Below are 16,897 nucleotides of genomic sequence, written 5' to 3'. Positions count from 1 at the left end.
TATCTCACCCTATCTCTCCCTTACCCCCTCTCTCTCCCCCCGCTCCTTCACTCTCGCTCCACATTCTCCCTCTTGACCCCCTCAATCAGTGTCTCTCTCTGTCCTCACCTCCCTCTGTTTGTCTCTGACTTAATCTCTCTCCCTCCCTCCCTCTTTCTGAGTCACACTGTTTTCCTGGTCCTTCCCTCTCCCTCTGATCCAGAGACTGGGGGGTTGCGGGGGGTGATTGTTCTTGAGGCTGCCTATGTTGGGGGGTGGGAGATGTGGGAGGTAGGAGGAGTGTAAAATGGGGTATAGATGGAACTGCTGGAGGGAGGCAGAGACGGCAGGACAGAGAGAGTGAGGGTGAGGGGAAAGGGAAGATTGGAGGCACGTGGAGAAACTGGGGTTGGGGGTTGTGTGTGAGACGGGGCACGAGGGAGTGTCAAGAGGTGGGGTGGTGAGAAAGAGGGAGAGAATTGAGTAGAAAGTGGGGGGAAGATGAAATGGGGAGACCAGGCTGCAGTGGTGGGACAGAGGGAGTTAAACCCAGCTCCTGAGCTCAGGGCGCGGTGCCCTCCCCTTCCCTGAGGACCAGGACTTGGGGCTGAGTCTGTCTCTCTCCAGCTCAACTTCTCCAACACAAAGAAACACAACAACATCGGTCACTCTGCTGCTCGGCACGCTTTAATCAACATTTTTATTGTTTACAAATGGAAGTGATGGATACAGTCAGTGGGATGGTGCCTTTTCTCACTGGCCCCTGAGTTGTGAGAAACATTGAAATGGTTCCCTGTAACCCCCCTGTGGGATAAGGATGGACAAACCAGTGCTACGCTCAGTCTGTTACCATAGCGACAGGCTGTTCCATCGCTGAAACACTGAACTGAAATGAGAAAATCCCGGATGGATTGATTAATGAGGGAATTTGATGGATGGATGGATTTGGGTGAAGGTATATTTCAGCATATTCTTCAGCTGCTGCCTGAACTTAGTCTGGGTCACGGCATAAATCACGGTGTTTGTGCAGCAACTGAGGAGCTGCAGCATGAAGCCCAATTCCTGCACAAACCAATCGAGATCCAGAGGTGAATACATTATATCTAACATCCGGTACCATATAGAATAGAGCATTAACATTGACCATGACAGGATGAAATTGGCCGAGATCACAAACAGTAAAATGATGGATTTTTTTCGGTTTCTCATTTCTGGGTCAGACTGAGGTTCCCCATTGGTGTGAGCGCGGAGTCTCCTGCGGGCTCTGCTGGTCACTAAAATGTGTCTGACGGTGAGAACATTGAGCAGCAGAATCAGGAGAAATGGGACACACGGGGTCAGAATGTGGTGGAGGAACTCGATTGTGACCCAGACACTGGAGAATCGAACAGCGTCTGTTACATCACAAAACCAGGGGGCGTTCCCCAGCTCATACTGAGCTGTGAACAAAAAATACCAGAAAATGTTCTTTAAACAGCTCAGCACAGTCACTGCTCCCAGAACCACAGCCGCCGTTTTCTCACTGCAATATTTACTTTTCAGCTTCTGGCAACAAATGGCCACAAACCGATCAAAGGTGAAAGTGACGGTGAACCAGACAGAGCAGTCAGTGGCTGCATAAAGCAGGACGGCGTGGATATTACACATGGGGATGGAGTCCCTCAGGAAATAAAACTGTTCATCATAAACAATGGGAATGTGTCTCAGGATCAGGTCGAGGATAATGACCAGGAGATCCGCCCCTGCCATGGCCCCCAGGTAACGTCTGACACATGGAGACAATCCACAATCTTTATAAAGCAGGACGTAGATGGTGACTATGTTAACTGTGAGGAAGGAAAACAAACCCATTATCCATCAGCCTGGAGGCAAAGGGACCCGTTTGATTGGTGACACAGTGAGATTTTCAAATGTGTCCCTGTATTCAGGGATTTATTAAAATAATTGGAGCTGGAATAACAAATGGGAAGGTCGGAATTACTGACAAAAATGTGACATAAATCACAAGAAACCCTCCCTCCCCAAACACACAGAGACACATCCATAAGGACAGATGGTTTCTAGAACATTCCCACACACTCACTCACTCGAGAGCAGACACAGGTCACTCCTTCCCTCTTCCTAATACAGGGGGTGGGAACGTTGCTGTCCTGAAGGATTCTCTCCCAGTTACCTGAAGACAAACGGAGTTTGGGAATTCCTGTATTTTGGTTTAGATTGTGGTCGATCCAGTGTCGTGGAGAAATGTAAACGCAGAGAAAACGTATTCACCCCTTTAACTGCCTGAGGTGCCTTCGGAACAGTGTCTCCTTCTCCCTGGAACGGGATCTCTTCCCTCGGGATCTTATCGTTTGTTCAATTCATTGACGTCTGGCCGTTCACAAACAATGTCGGGGACAGAACGTTCCGTGGAATGTCAGTTATAGAATGTCGGGGACAGGACGTTCCACGGAATGTCAGTTATAGAATGTCAGGGGCAGAACTTTCCGGGGAATGTCAGTTATAGAATGACAGGGACAGAACGTTCCGGAGAATGGCAATTATAGAATGTCGGGAACTGAACATTCCGGGGAATGTCAGTTATAGAATGTCGGGGGCAGAACGTTCCGGGGAATGTCAGTTATAGAATGTCGGAAACTGAACATTCCGGGGAATGTCAATTATAGAATGTCGGGGGCAGAACGTTCCGGGGAATGTCAGTTATAGAATGTCGGGAACTGAACATTCCGGGGAATGTCAGTTATAGAATGTCGGGGATAGAACGTTCCGGGGAATGTCAGTTATAGAATGTCGGGGACAGAATGTTCCGGGGAATGTCAGTTATAGAACGTCAGGGACCCAACGTTCCAGGGAACTCCTTGACCTTTCCATCACCTTTCCCCCTCTCCACCCCACCAACATGATGTACTGTGCACAGGCTACATATCCATCCAGGTAAAAGGTAAAAATGATGTAAACGAGGCTTTTTTCCCGAAACGTCGATTTCGCTGTTCCTTGGATGCTGCCTGAACTGCTGTGCTCGTCCAGCACCACTATCCAGATACATATCAATCCAGCACGGGGAGCTGCACTGACCACATCATTGCATTATCTATAATCCTATTCACCAGATCGTCTATTCACCACAGCAACCTGTGCAATGATCACCCGTGAATTAATCTGCAAACCTGGAGCAGTTACCCTCCCCTCATGTAGAGCTGTGTATCCCACCCCAGTGCATTGTTCAGTAACACTGTATTAGATCACTGCCCAGTGTGGGGAACATTGCAGCCCATGCTGGAAGTGACAGGTTGTGCAGCTCCCATCCTTTTCCAGCTCCATGTCTAGATTAGAGTGACGCTGGAAAAGCTCAGCAGTTCAGGCAGCATCCGAGGAGGAGTAAAATCGATGTTTCGGGCAATAGCCCTTCATCAGGAATGAAGGTTTGTGCCCGAAACATTGATTTTACTCCTCCTCGGATGCTGCTGAACTGCTGAGCTTTCCCAGCAAGACTCTAATCGAAACTTTGGTTTCCAGCATCTGCAGTCATTGAACATACACAACTCCATCTCTCCATTGTGCCATGACAAGGGGGTGCTGTGGGTGTGAACATCAGTGCCAGAGAGAGATAGCGGGAGTATCAGTTTAAATATCACCACATGGGAGGGGTTTGGGGAATAGACAGAGAGGGGGAGACTGAGAGACAGTGTCATGGAAGGATGTGTTCCCAGGTTGCAGAGTGCTGAAATGTAGACACTTCGATAGCATCCTGTAACATGAGCCAGTCTTCCCAGGAAAGATGGGAGAAAGGGATATTGGTGTGAGGTCGGAAGAGCATTTGTTCTGCATCTTTGTAACTGGAATTGCTTTCAACCGAATCGATGATTCATTGGGCAGATTCTAACAATAATTTATCTTTGTTTGATTTTCCTTGAGTGTGACAGAGGGATCGTCCACACGAGGCTGAGCGAGTTTCCTGGTGCTATCGAACTCACCTCATTAACTACCCAGCCCACCCCATGGTGTCCCTCTCATTCAATACCAGCCCGATTCTCCCACCCATCATTACTGGAGGTACTCACCACCACCCGGGTACCCCTGGATATTCCGACAATCGCAATTACACCATGGTTTGTTGACAGGGCACGGAGGTCCTGGTGGATATGCTAATACAGAGGGGGACCATTCTTTTCCCACAGAGAGCCACACCACCAGACCCACCGAAAATGGTCTGAGCTCACCAACCAGCTCAGTGCAGTATCTGCGGTCTGAGGAAATGTCCAGCAATACAGGACAAGCATCAATAATCTTCCCCACTCTGTCAGGGTAAAGGTCACTGTGTCCTCTCTGCTCCCTCACACTCACTGTATATCTGTTATAGCACCTAACGCCAAACAAGGCTCATGCTCCACCACTCTCACTGCTGCATGCAGCACTTGCCCCTCCACCCCATCTCTCTCTCTCTCTCTCTTTCTCTCTCTCCCCCCTTCCACTTTATCCACAGCAACAGCACTGCATGGATACAACACTGTGCACTGACTCCCTCTGAACACCTCCCCATGTTTCCCCACCTACACCAGCATTAACAGCAGGGCCACCCAGTCCCACCCTCCCAGCCTCCCTTTCTCCCGTTCCAGGAGAAGCAGCCTGGAATAGGACAGAAAGGGCCAAGCCGGGTGATGGAGTGCCCGATATCCGTTCCCTCACCCCCCTCCCCCCGCCATGTGGGGAGGACCCTGGTACGAGCCGGAGAGGACCGGGACAACTCGTGTGGAGATTCTGAAACATCCACGTCCCACTGACCAAGTAAGGAGCAATGTTCAGTGAAGGGCAATTCTCACTTTAAATCCATTGGCAGTTCCGTTTCCCCTCGGAACAACTTAGAAGCCGTGGCCCTGATGCCATCTCCCTTTTGTGTCGAGCTGGTACAAATGGAATCCCCACGGTCTCGGTGGGCAGGAGGGTGGGCTCACAACACATCGTCACCACCACCTCCCTGGAAGGGAGCACGGAGACTCCCTCATACACCTCCTCCTGTAATCAGCTCAGATACTGAAACTAATCTGTGATAGTTTCTGCTCTCCTCACTTGTCCTGACATCTTCAATAATCGGTGCTCATATACACCCAGCGCCCTTTGCTCCTGCAGCCCCTTTATAATGGTACAGCCTGTTTTAAACTGTCTTTCATTGTCTTTCCTATCAAGGTGTATCACCTCAAACTGCTCTGCAGTGATCCCCACCTGCCTTACACCTGAACACTACACCAACGTGTGATTGTCTTGTTAGAGTTCCACACTCTCCTCCATAGACATTACAATTCTTCCAGCTTCGGTGCCACCTTCAAACATTGAGATTGTTATAGCGTCACTGACCCCATGAAACAACTGAAATCCTGCCCCACATATACGAGTGTCAGCAAGTGAAATACTGATATATTCCCACGGACAGAGTCGAATAATGACATGCTGTTAATGGAGCAACAAAAATCCTGACACATACGAGACAGAGTAGATGAAATATTGACAAACCACAGAGCAAGAGAAATCCGGATAGGTCCCACTTATCGATATTCATTCGGGTATAATGTGATGGAGTTGAAACCTTTAAGAGAGGGAATGCTGTTCTGAACTGAGAGCTTACAAGCACCTGTGGTATGAGACCCAAAAACAATATATTGCTGTAGAGCTGGAGTCAGGTAATAAGCGGTTAAAAGAAAGTGGGTCCCAGAATTGTGAATAGTTGATGTAAAATGTCCACTTTCAGAGTGAAAAAATAAATTGATGTTTGTATTTAAACAGTGGAATTTGGCAGATCTGCCCCTCATATTTTAACAGTTTACGAGGCGAATTGAGCATTTCTTTACATTTAGTTTAAGTTTCCAGATGAGCTTCACGCCGTGTCCTAACAATTCCCGTGTGTGTATCTGTGTGTCTCTGTGTGGGGCAGGTCTGTCAGTCTCTGTGGTGCTTAAAGTGATGCAATGCCAGCCTCTGCTGGCCTCCACACGCCACTGCACAGGCACTGGCAGAGGGTGAAAACCAACAGGGATTCATTCAGAGATGGGGAGGGAGAGGGCAGCTGCTCACAGCACCATCCAAACTGATGTCTTATCCATGTACTGATCTAAATGTCCTATAAACGTTGTAACTGTTCCTGCTTTCACCACTTCCTCTGGAAGTTCATTCCACACACAAGCCAGATTCTGTCTAAAATATTTACCTCTCGTGACTTTTGTAAATCTTTTTCCTCGCACCTTAAAATATCCCTCAGTTTTGAATCCCCAACTCGAGAGAAAAGACATCAGCCCTTCAGCTTATTGTACCCTTTGTGATTTGGTAAACCTCTGTAAAGTTACCCCTTAACCTCATACTCTCCAGTGAAAAATGTCCCAGCATACCCAGCCTCTCCTTACAGCTCACCCCCTCCATTCCCAGTAACATCCAGGTTAATCTCTTCTCAATCCCCTCGTGCTTAATAATATCAAGGTCAGTAATAACAAAGTTAATAGTCAAGGTATTTTCTAAGGGTACGGGGGGTCCAGAACTAGAGGACATAGGCTTAAGTTGAGACGGGAAACATTTAAAAGTGACCTAAGGTGCAGCTTTTTCACCCAGAGGGTGGTGTGCCTTTGGAATGAGCGGCAGGGTGACCGGACTGGGCACAGTATTCCAGAAGAGGCCTCACCAATATCCTGTACAACCTCAACATGACGTCCCAATTCCGATACTCAAAGGTCTGACCATGAAAGATAAGTGTGTTAAACACCTTCTTAACCACACTTTCTGTATAAGATGCAAATTATAAAGAATTATATCTGACGGCCTAGGTCTCTGTCCTACAGCACTGCCAAAGACCCTACTTTTAATTGTATATATCCTACTCTTGTTTGATTTACCAAATCCAATATTTGCATTTATCCAAACTAAACTTCATATGGCACCCCTCAGCCCAGTGTGTGATATTACTTCCACCTCACCCTTCCCCTTCAATTTTGCACACTTCGGCCTTGATTTTCACAAAGACCCTGAGCTTGGGTTGCCTTGTGTGGTTAGGGGGAGGAGGGACAGATTGCAGACACAGTCAGTGGGGCGGAGAGGCTGGACAGTAGTCAGCGGCCTGGTGTCATTTCATGGTTTTAGACAGAGGCAGACACACGTGAGAGTTGGTTTATACTGATCGGTGCTTTGGGACCAGAAATTAAACTCTTCCTTCGTCTCTGGTGTTCAGTAATAAATATCTATTTGAGACCGTTCATTGGGCAGAGTGTGTCTGCAGGATTTCTTTCCTTAATATTGCAAACTACAGATAATAGCAATTAAAGATGTTTATAGTTAATTTCGATAGCATAGCATATAGACTCAATATCATACAGTTGAGACAAATGTCTTGCATTTGTTTAACAATACAAAGTGTTTTGTGTAGTTCAGTAATGGCAACCTGATTATAATAAATACACCACGAGCTGAAAGTGGGCACTAAAATATGACCCAAAATCTGGGGATGGTAGTGTAGTGGGTCATGTCCCTGCCTCTGTGCCAGAACTTTGGATTTGATTCCAATTCCTGAACTTGTATGGTAGTGTTCCTAGCTCTGGACTAGAAGGCCTGGATTCAAGTCCTGCCTGTTGCAGAGGTATGTCCCAGCATGTCAGGACAGTCTGATGAACAAACACACAGGAGAATAATATTACAGCTTTATGGGTATTGCTAAGTGTTGCTAGTCCCTACCTCTAGGCACAAAGGTCTCGGTGTAAAGCTCACAGATGTATCTCGTGATACATCTGAACAAACTGATTATAATGGATTTAGAATTGTGACCTGATGGAGAAGGAAGAGGTGTCAGTATGGCATTTCAGAATTTAGGCCCAGGATGACTGAAAGTATAGCTATTCATGTTGATTGGAGTCACATTTCGCAGCAGTAAAGGTTTATAAAATCCGAACGGTTATGGATAGGGTGAGTAGTCAGGGTTTGTCCCCAGGTTAGGGGCGTCCAAAACTAGAGGGCATTGTTTGAAAGCGAGAGGTGAAAGGTTTTGAAGAGGCCGAAAGGGCACCTTTTCACACAGAGAGTGGTGTGCGTATGGAATGAGCTGCCAGAGGAAGTGGTGGAGGCTGGTACAACGACAGCATGTAAAAGGCATCTGGGTACTGACAGACCTGCCGAGCTTTTCCAGCAATTTCTGTATTTCTTTAAAAAATGCATTCAGTTTAACACAGGTATTCTGAATAAATTAAACATTTTATTTTTTAATGATGCAGGGCCACACAAACATATTTCAATTTGACCGAGACCATTTTCTGCGAAGGATATGGCTCTGTGTATGACAGTAGCAATGATGCACCTACATGGAACAGGGAATGTGATGGAGACATAGTTTGGACAATGTACAAGGAGACCTCACATGGTCCAGTTTGGGAGAGGATGACATTATTGTGTGATTCAACTCCGAAACGGAGAAAATGTAATCTGCCTGAGAAGGAATGGCCTATTGCACTCTCTCTCCTTCTTGTTACTCATCACAGCAATGTGTGCGAGCTAAAATATCTCTACAGTCATCGTTACCATTCTTATTTTTATAGAATTCCTGCAGTGTTGAAACAGGCCCTTCGGCCCAACAAGTCCATACCAACCCATTCCCCTAACTATTGCACGAAACCTAGAAATCCCTGAACACTACAGACAATTTAGCATGACCAATCCACCTAACTTACAAAGTTTGTGGTAGGAAACTGGATCAGACATTAGAAGCTCACACAGACAAGGGGAGAATATGCAAACGACACACAGACAGTAACCCAAGGCTGGAATCGAACCCAAGTCCCTGGTGCTGTGAGGCAGCAGTGCGAACCACCGTGCTACCCTTTGGATGCTCCGTGACCAAAATTCATTGGAATCTACTCACTGCCGAAAACAAAGGGAATTCAGCCAAATCCAACTCTCCCAGGATGAAATCCCATTGCTAGCAGCTGTGTGAGTACAATATTTCAGAAGCAGAATAACGTTTTGGACAATCTCGCAATTTTTCCTTTTGTCATAAGTTCCAATAATATCTGGACAAAGTTCTTTCTAGTGAAAATTGCAGATATTTCGTTTATCTGTATATGTGTGTGTGTGTGTGTGTGTGTGTGTGTGTGTGTGTGTGTGTGTGTGTGTGTGTGTGTGTGTGTGTGTGTGTGTGTGTGTGTGTGTGTCAGTGTTTTTAGAAACCGAAATATTGATGATATATTTGCAATACCCAAACAGTTTGCCATTCATCATTCCATCATAGTTTGAATAACATTGCTTTGGATCATAAACGTGTTGTTTTAGCAGATTAAAGAAACTAGCTTGACTTGTTCCGAAAACTGACCCTGACCCAGTCTGAGACCAATATCATCGGCCATATCACCGACCTGGTTCCATTTAACATTTGTTGTGAGCAGTGGAGGAGTGGGACTAGAAAAGGAAACACTGACCCAAAAAGCCGGGGAACGATAGACCGGTGAGCCTGATGTCAGTGGTGGGTGAGTTGTTGGAGGGAGTTCAGAGGGATAGCGTTTACATACATTTGGGAAGGCAAGGGCTGATGAGTGTAGACAATGTGTCTTTCTGCATGGGAAATCATGTTTTATTAATTTGGTTGAGTTTTATGAAGAGGTGACAAAGAAGATTGATGAAGGCAGTTTGTAGATGTTGTATATATGGACTTCAGCAAGGTGTTCATTTAAACAACAGCGAGCAAAGAAAATTTACAGCCCTTACCCCTCCAAGCCTGAGCCGATCCAAATGTACTGTCTAGACCTATCGACCAATTCCTAAACATCTGTATCCCTCTGCTCCCCACCTACTCATGCATCTGTCCAGACGTATCTTAAATGAATCGACCGTGCCTGCCTCTACCACCTCTGCTAGCTACGCGTTCCAAATGCCCACCACTCTCTGTGTGAAGTACTTACCGCGTGTATCCCCCTAAAATATTCCACCTCTCACTTTGAAAGCACCACCTCTCGTTATTGAATCCTTCACCCTGGGAAACAGCTTGTCTCTATCCACCCTGGCTACACTCTTCATGATTTTGTAAAACTCAATCAGGTCGCCCCTCAATCTCATTTTTCTTGTGAAATTATACCTAGCCTACTCAGCCCCTGTTCATAGCTCGTATTTCATTCTGATTTGTAGACAGATTAGTAAGTTTCAGTAACATGGGATACAGAGGCAGCTCGTCACAAATGGCTTGAAGGAAGAGGGATATTTTTCAGACTGGAGGCTTGTGAGCAGCAGTGTTCTGTCAGAAACAGTACTGAGTTCACTGCATTTCCTCATTTATGTAAAGGATTTAGATGTGAATATTGGGGTCATAGTTAGTAAGGTTACAAATGACATCAGAAAGGTGGTGTCGTAGATTATCTCAGAGTACAACAAGACCGCAATTAGATGGGACAAAGGGGCAAGGATGGACAGATGAAGTTTACTTTAAATAAAGACGAGGTTTTGCAGTTTGGGAAGGTAAATCAGGGCAGAAATTATACACTTAATGGTGAGATCCTGGGGAGTGTTATGGAAAAAAGGGACAAAGGGCTGCAGGTATATTGTTCCTTGAATGTGGAATCGCAGGTAGACAGAGTGGTGCTGAACACATTTGGCACATTTGCCTTCATCACTCAGAGCATTGAGTATAGGAGTTGTGGTGGCATGTTGTATCTGTACAGGATGTTGGTGAGGCCACTTTAAGAATACTGCGTACAACTCGGTTTTCTGCAGAAATAACTTACACAGATGTTCCAGGACTGGAGGTTTGAGCTTTAGTGAGAGGTTGATTCGTTTGAGGTGCTTTCTCCTGGAGTGTCAGAGCTTGAGGGGTGACATTATAGTGGTTTATAAAACCATCAGGGGCATGGATATTCTGAACAGCCACACTCTGCTCCACCAGGATAGGGGGTTCCAGAACAAGAGGGCATAGGTTGAAGGGGAGAGGGCGAATGATTTAGAAGGGACCTGAAGGTAAATGTTTCACACAGAGAGTGGTGTGTACAGAAAGTGCTGTCAGAGGAAGTGGTGAAGTCGGTTACAATCGCACATTTAAAAAGTATCTGAAAGAGCAGGGATATTGGCCAAATGCTGGCAAATGGGACTAGATCAGATTTGATATCTGATCGGAGTGAACAGATTGGACTAACGGGTCTGTTTCCGTTCTGCATGACTCTCTGATTCTACAAGAGGGATGACAAAAAATTCTGAAAGGACCTTTCAAGTCATAATTCTCTTCGCTGGAAGTTTATCGTGCCTTGATGTTCATGTTGATTGAAAGCTGCGTTAGGTAAATATTTGACAGAGAAGTGAGTCACGGATAATGGCATGGAGACAGGAAAGTGGAGCTGAGTCCACAACCTGATGCATCTAATGACCCACTCCTGCTCCTCAGTCCCATGTTCCCGTGTTCTATTCAGCCCCTCAAACCTGCTAGACAGGACAGTTGGAGGCTATTTACTCCTATAACCTGGTGCACAGAAACAGAGGAGTAAATTCAGTCCCTCAGTACTGTCCCACACAGTTTGAAGTAAATTGGGAAATGTAATTGGAAAACCCAAGCTGGGTATGAAAGAGGCCCCTCATCTCTCTTTACAGAGCTTCCCCTCTCTACAACTTGTGCTTCATGTGTTGGTCATGTTGTACACCCAGATTCACTGAGAATACAGCCCCCATACCTCACCCAGAGATGGCTCACAAAATCCTCTTGTCTCCCTGTCTGAAACATTCAATAACAGAACATCCATGAAAGTAACACCCACGAACTTTCCAATAACTGAATGTGAGAACATCAGAAACAGGGCAGGTCGTTCACTCCCCAAGCCTGCCTTGCCCTTCACTAAGATCATGACTGATCTGCTCTTGGTCTCAAATCCTCTTTCATGCGCAATTATTCATAGCCCTCAACTCTCTGTCAGATCAATATCCATCTACCTCCTCTTCAAATACTTTCAGTCATCTAGCTCCCCAACACTCTTGAGAAGAGAAATCTTGACATTCAATCCCACCTGTTTGAAGAAAATACTTGCTGCTCCTATGTCATGGCTTATTGATATGAAAAAAAGAGGTTGACTCAAGGGTTCAGGTAAAAATGACTGGCCCCGATATCAAGGCAGTGGTTAACTTCTGTTGACATCAAGGAGCTTAACAAAACTGGACTTAATGGGAATCAGAGTAACCTCTCCACTCTTTGGGGTGAAACATGGCACAAAGGAAGATGTTCATCATCTCAGTCCTGGGTCACCTCTGGGAGATCCTCAGGGTAGCTTCCTCTTCACAAACATCTTCAGCTACTTCATCAATGTCTTCCCGCCCCAACCACCACCCCCATCCTCCCCACCATAAGATCAGAAGTGGGGATGATCACTGAAGATTCCACAATGTTCAGAACATTTTATCCCCCGTCAGTTCCTGAACTGGTCTGTGCCCATGAGAAGCAAGACTCAGACCCCATTGAGGCTTGTGCTGTTAAAGTGTCCATAACATTCATGTAACAGCACTGCCTGACACTGCACATTGCCACAGTAAAACAAGAGTTCATTCAGCACCTCACGCTGGTTTCACAGGAATATGAGGAAGCTATTCAGCCCATTGACATTATTGGAGATGAACAGGGACAGCCCATTCAGTGCCTCCAGCCTATTACTCAGGAAGAGAAGGAGTCTAGTGTGATGGACGACACCAGAGCGCCTGGAAAATATTTGAAGGCAGTAGCCTAGATTCTAATGTTTTCTTGTTTTAAAGGAAATGTAAAGTGCCTGTTCCAGATGCAATGTGACTGGTCGAACTACTTGGTGGTAAGCAAAACACCATTTCTTTAAACACGAAAGATGAAATAAAACCAAAGAAAGAGGAATTTAAAATAACGTAATTCTATTGGGCAACTAAACAGAATAATAGATTTAGGAGCTATTACTAATGAACTAGTCCAACATAGGAAATTCCCCAAAAACACAGCCCTTAGCAAAAAGGAAAATTCAGGAATTGAAAACAGCATCAAGAGAAAATTCAGACAGAGTAGCAGCCAGGAGACATTCCCTGAGGCTTCCAACTCTGTGGAGACCTCTATAGTTTCTGATGTTACTGAGAAACCAAAACCCAGAGATCCTAATCTGTGAGAGCTGGCCACACACATTCAGGCTGCATTAATATTAACCTAAGGCCTCCCTAGCTGTTTACTCAAGTGGTCTTAACTATCCAGCTTGGTAACGATCGTTCAATCTCTCTCTTAAAAGAAACCAGGATAAAAATGACCTCTTAAAGCTGCAGCATCATCACACTTGTCAGTACATCGAGCTGTCAAACAGGAACCAGGGGTAAGCCAATCAGGCCCTTGGCCCTGTCCAATCGGACGAGCAAGAAGCCATTCACTCCCTTGAGTCACTTATACAGGAACAGTAGGAGGCCACTCCCACCTCAAAGCACTTACACAGGGGCAGAATGAGGTAATTGATGCTGATTCCTGATGAATGTCTTATGCCTGAAACATCGATTCTCCTACTTCTCGGACGCTGCCTGACCTGCTGTGCTTTTCCAGCAATCGAGGTTCTACTCTGATCTCCAGCATCGGCAGTCTTAAGTGTCTCCAGGCTGATGCTCTGACATGATGAACAAGTAGGGCAGAAGCTGCACAGACAGACTGCTCCACGTTGTTCCTCTTGGCACCGTTGCTTATGGTACACACCTGGGATTTTAACGTGGTTTTCTAGTGGTGAGGAGGGAAGCCATATGTCTTGTGTGAAGTCTCAAGAAGGCATCTTCCATCCCCAAGAAGCCAGTTTGGTGTTCTCTATGTAGGGAGGAAGCTGATGGGAATGGCTACCTGTTTCAGATGGAAGGTATTGTGGCTGCTGTTGGGGATTGTGAATAACCTAATGTTCAGTACAGGGTTCACTCACCGACTGCACAATAACGTGGGGAGAGTTAATTTAGGCATATAAACTATTAGGAAGGTCACGTTAGACTGATGAATGGACTCTCTAAGTTCAAATAATGGTGATCTTGTTCATGTTGACCTTGTCTAGTGCATGTCCTGTTCAGTGTAACCTGTATGCCTTACTCTGTCCAAGTCTATTTCCACCCTATGATCTGTCTGGCCATGCTTACTATGATCTTCCTCCACTCCTCATAAACAAAGTGTTTCCCTGTACTGAGGTACACGTGACAATAAATCAAATCAATCAATCCTGGGTAAAGTATGGAATTTCTCTCCCTATCAATGTCTCTTTTGGAAATAAGTGATCGCTGCCACTCCTCGTTTTACAACGTCACCATTTCTTCGTCTCTTGCAGCTCTACAGATTAAACACTCAGCTTATTCACTCTATCCTCATGTTACCATCACCCGTGTCTGTGGTATGGAGATCATTCCTTACAAAGGAGATCAAATCTGTACAGAGTGCCCCAAATGCTCTCTCAGCAAGGCTCTACAACAGCAGGAAGATGGCTTTACTTATGTACTCGAATCATCTTACAATGAAGGACAGCATACCATTGACTGCACCCATTACTTACAAAGTGTTTGACTCGGAGCAGTCAGCATAGACTTGTGAATGGGAGATCATGCTTCCCAAATTTGCGAGAGTTCTTTGATGAAGTGACCAGGAAGGTTGACGAGGACAGAGCGGTAGACGTAGTCTCCATGGATTTCAGTAAGGCATTTGATAAAGTTCCACCTGGCAGGCTGCTCTGGAAGGTTACATCACGTGAAATGCTGGGGGAACAGGCCAATTGGATACACAGTTGGCTTGTTGATAGGAAGCAGAGGGTTTAGTGGAAGGATACTTGTCAGACTGGAGGCTGTTATCTATGATTATCTATGATTATCTATGACTGCAGACACACATATACATGTGATAAAACTTTTCAATGATCTCTGAATCGGCCAAGCAAAACACTGTATTGTATCAAACTGCGATGAGGTCTTAAAGGATAAACCCAGACAGAATACCCGGCACCAGCCTCAGTATCGGAAAAAGGGAATGGGAACACAGTCCTGTTGACCCTTCTGAGACCTCCTTCCTAACATCTGAGAGCTTGTGACAGTATTTACACAGCTTTCCCACAGACTGCACAGAAACAGGAATGGAGTAGGCCATACAACATATTGAGCCTTCCTCATTGTTGTTCATATTCAAATATCTCCGCAATGCACTTATCCCATGCAATGAATATATCTGTTAATGTGATTAACCTTGGGAAGCTATAAATTAGGAAGGGCAGGAGTCCCTTTGGTCCATTGAGTTTGCTGCTCAATTCAACATAATGATGGCTTGCCCTTTATTACCACACCGTACTCCTGCTCTCCCATCATATCTTTACTGTCTCTAAATCCATATTTATATTCAGGGTCATGGTTCGAGTGTATTCCCCAGGTTCACCAGTCTCTGAGGGCAAACATTTATTGGCATCTCAATGGAGAATAGTCTGTCTGTACCTAATACTGTGGCCCCTTGTTTTACACATCACAGCTTGGGGAATTATCATCCCTGCTTCCAATCTGTCTCACCCTGTCAGAGTTTTATATATCTCACTGAGATGACCACTCATTTTCCTAAACCCCATAGAATACAGGCCCAGTCGCCCCAAACACTGCTCCCACAACAAGCCTGTCATCCCAGAGATCAGTCTGGTCATCCTTCACTGCTCTCCCTTCAATGTCAGGGTTGCCCTTTATTAGGTACAGAGACCAAAGCTCCACACAAAACTGCACAATGTTCGGGATAGGGTCTCACTAAGGCCCTGTACCGCTGTAGTAAGACACCCTTACTCCTGAAATGAAGGTCGACACCCATTTACCTTCCTAACCTTCTGCTCCTGCAATATTGTTTTCAGTGACTGGTCTACAGGGATATCTAAATCCTTTGCAATGTTACAGCTCCCCACTTATTGGGTCTGTGTACACTGGACAGCGTGCCAATTCTATTCCCAGTGTTGCCTTGTGGGTTCAGACCTCACTGCGCTGCAGGGACCTCGGAGGGCTGCGTAGAAGGAAACAACAAAAAGGAGCATTCGTCCCTTTGTAGATCAACATGTTTCAAACAATCCCGTTACAAACGATAAGCTTCAAATCAAAGGGCACACCATCAGCTCTACCCCCACATTGCTCTCCAACTGCCACGTATTTGCCCATTCACTCCACTTGTCTGTCACCTTGAAGCCTTTTTCAACCTCCTCACCTACTCAGAATCCAATATCCTTTAGTTCTGTCAGCAGGCTGGGATATATTCTATTTGATTCCAGCAACCAAATGTTTAAAGGTCATTGTGAACAGCTGGGGCCTGAGCACCGATCTCTGTGATATCTCAGCAACCTTCCTCTGTTATTTTGTTTTCAAATAATATTTATTTCGTGAATCTGGATGTGACTGGCTGGACCAGCATCTATTGCCTGTCCGTGGTTGCCCTTGAGAAGGTGGTGGTGAGCTGCCTTGATGAACCATTGCAGTCCACTGTGGATTCAGTGATGGTAACACCATTGAATGACAAGGGGCAGTGTTAGATTGCATATTAGTGGTGATGGTCACGGTCTGGCATTTGTGCGGCATCAATATTACTTGCCACTTGTCAGCCTGGATACTGTCCAGATCTTGTCGCATTTGAACATGGACTGCTTCAGTATCTGAGAAGCCACTCATGTTGCTGAACATGGTGCAATCATTGGCGACCATCCCTACTTCTGACATTATAAAAGAGGGAAGGTCATTGATGAAGCAGCCCTGAAGATGTTTGGGCCTAGGCCACTGCCCGAGGGACTCCTACAGATTTATCCTGGAGCTGGGTTGTCTGACCTTTATCAACTATGACCATCTTCCTACTTGTAAGGTATGATTCTAACCGGCGGGGAGTTTGCCTCTGATACCCATTAGTTCCTGTTTTACTAACACCCCTTGATGCCACATTTGGTCAAAGGCAACCTTGTTTTAAAGGGCT

This window comes from Chiloscyllium punctatum, chromosome 28 (assembly GCF_047496795.1).
Source record: "Chiloscyllium punctatum isolate Juve2018m chromosome 28, sChiPun1.3, whole genome shotgun sequence".
Taxonomy (NCBI): domain Eukaryota; kingdom Metazoa; phylum Chordata; class Chondrichthyes; order Orectolobiformes; family Hemiscylliidae; genus Chiloscyllium; species Chiloscyllium punctatum.
The sequence above is the reverse complement of the archived record's forward strand: the minus strand, read 5'-3'. Positions refer to the sequence as shown.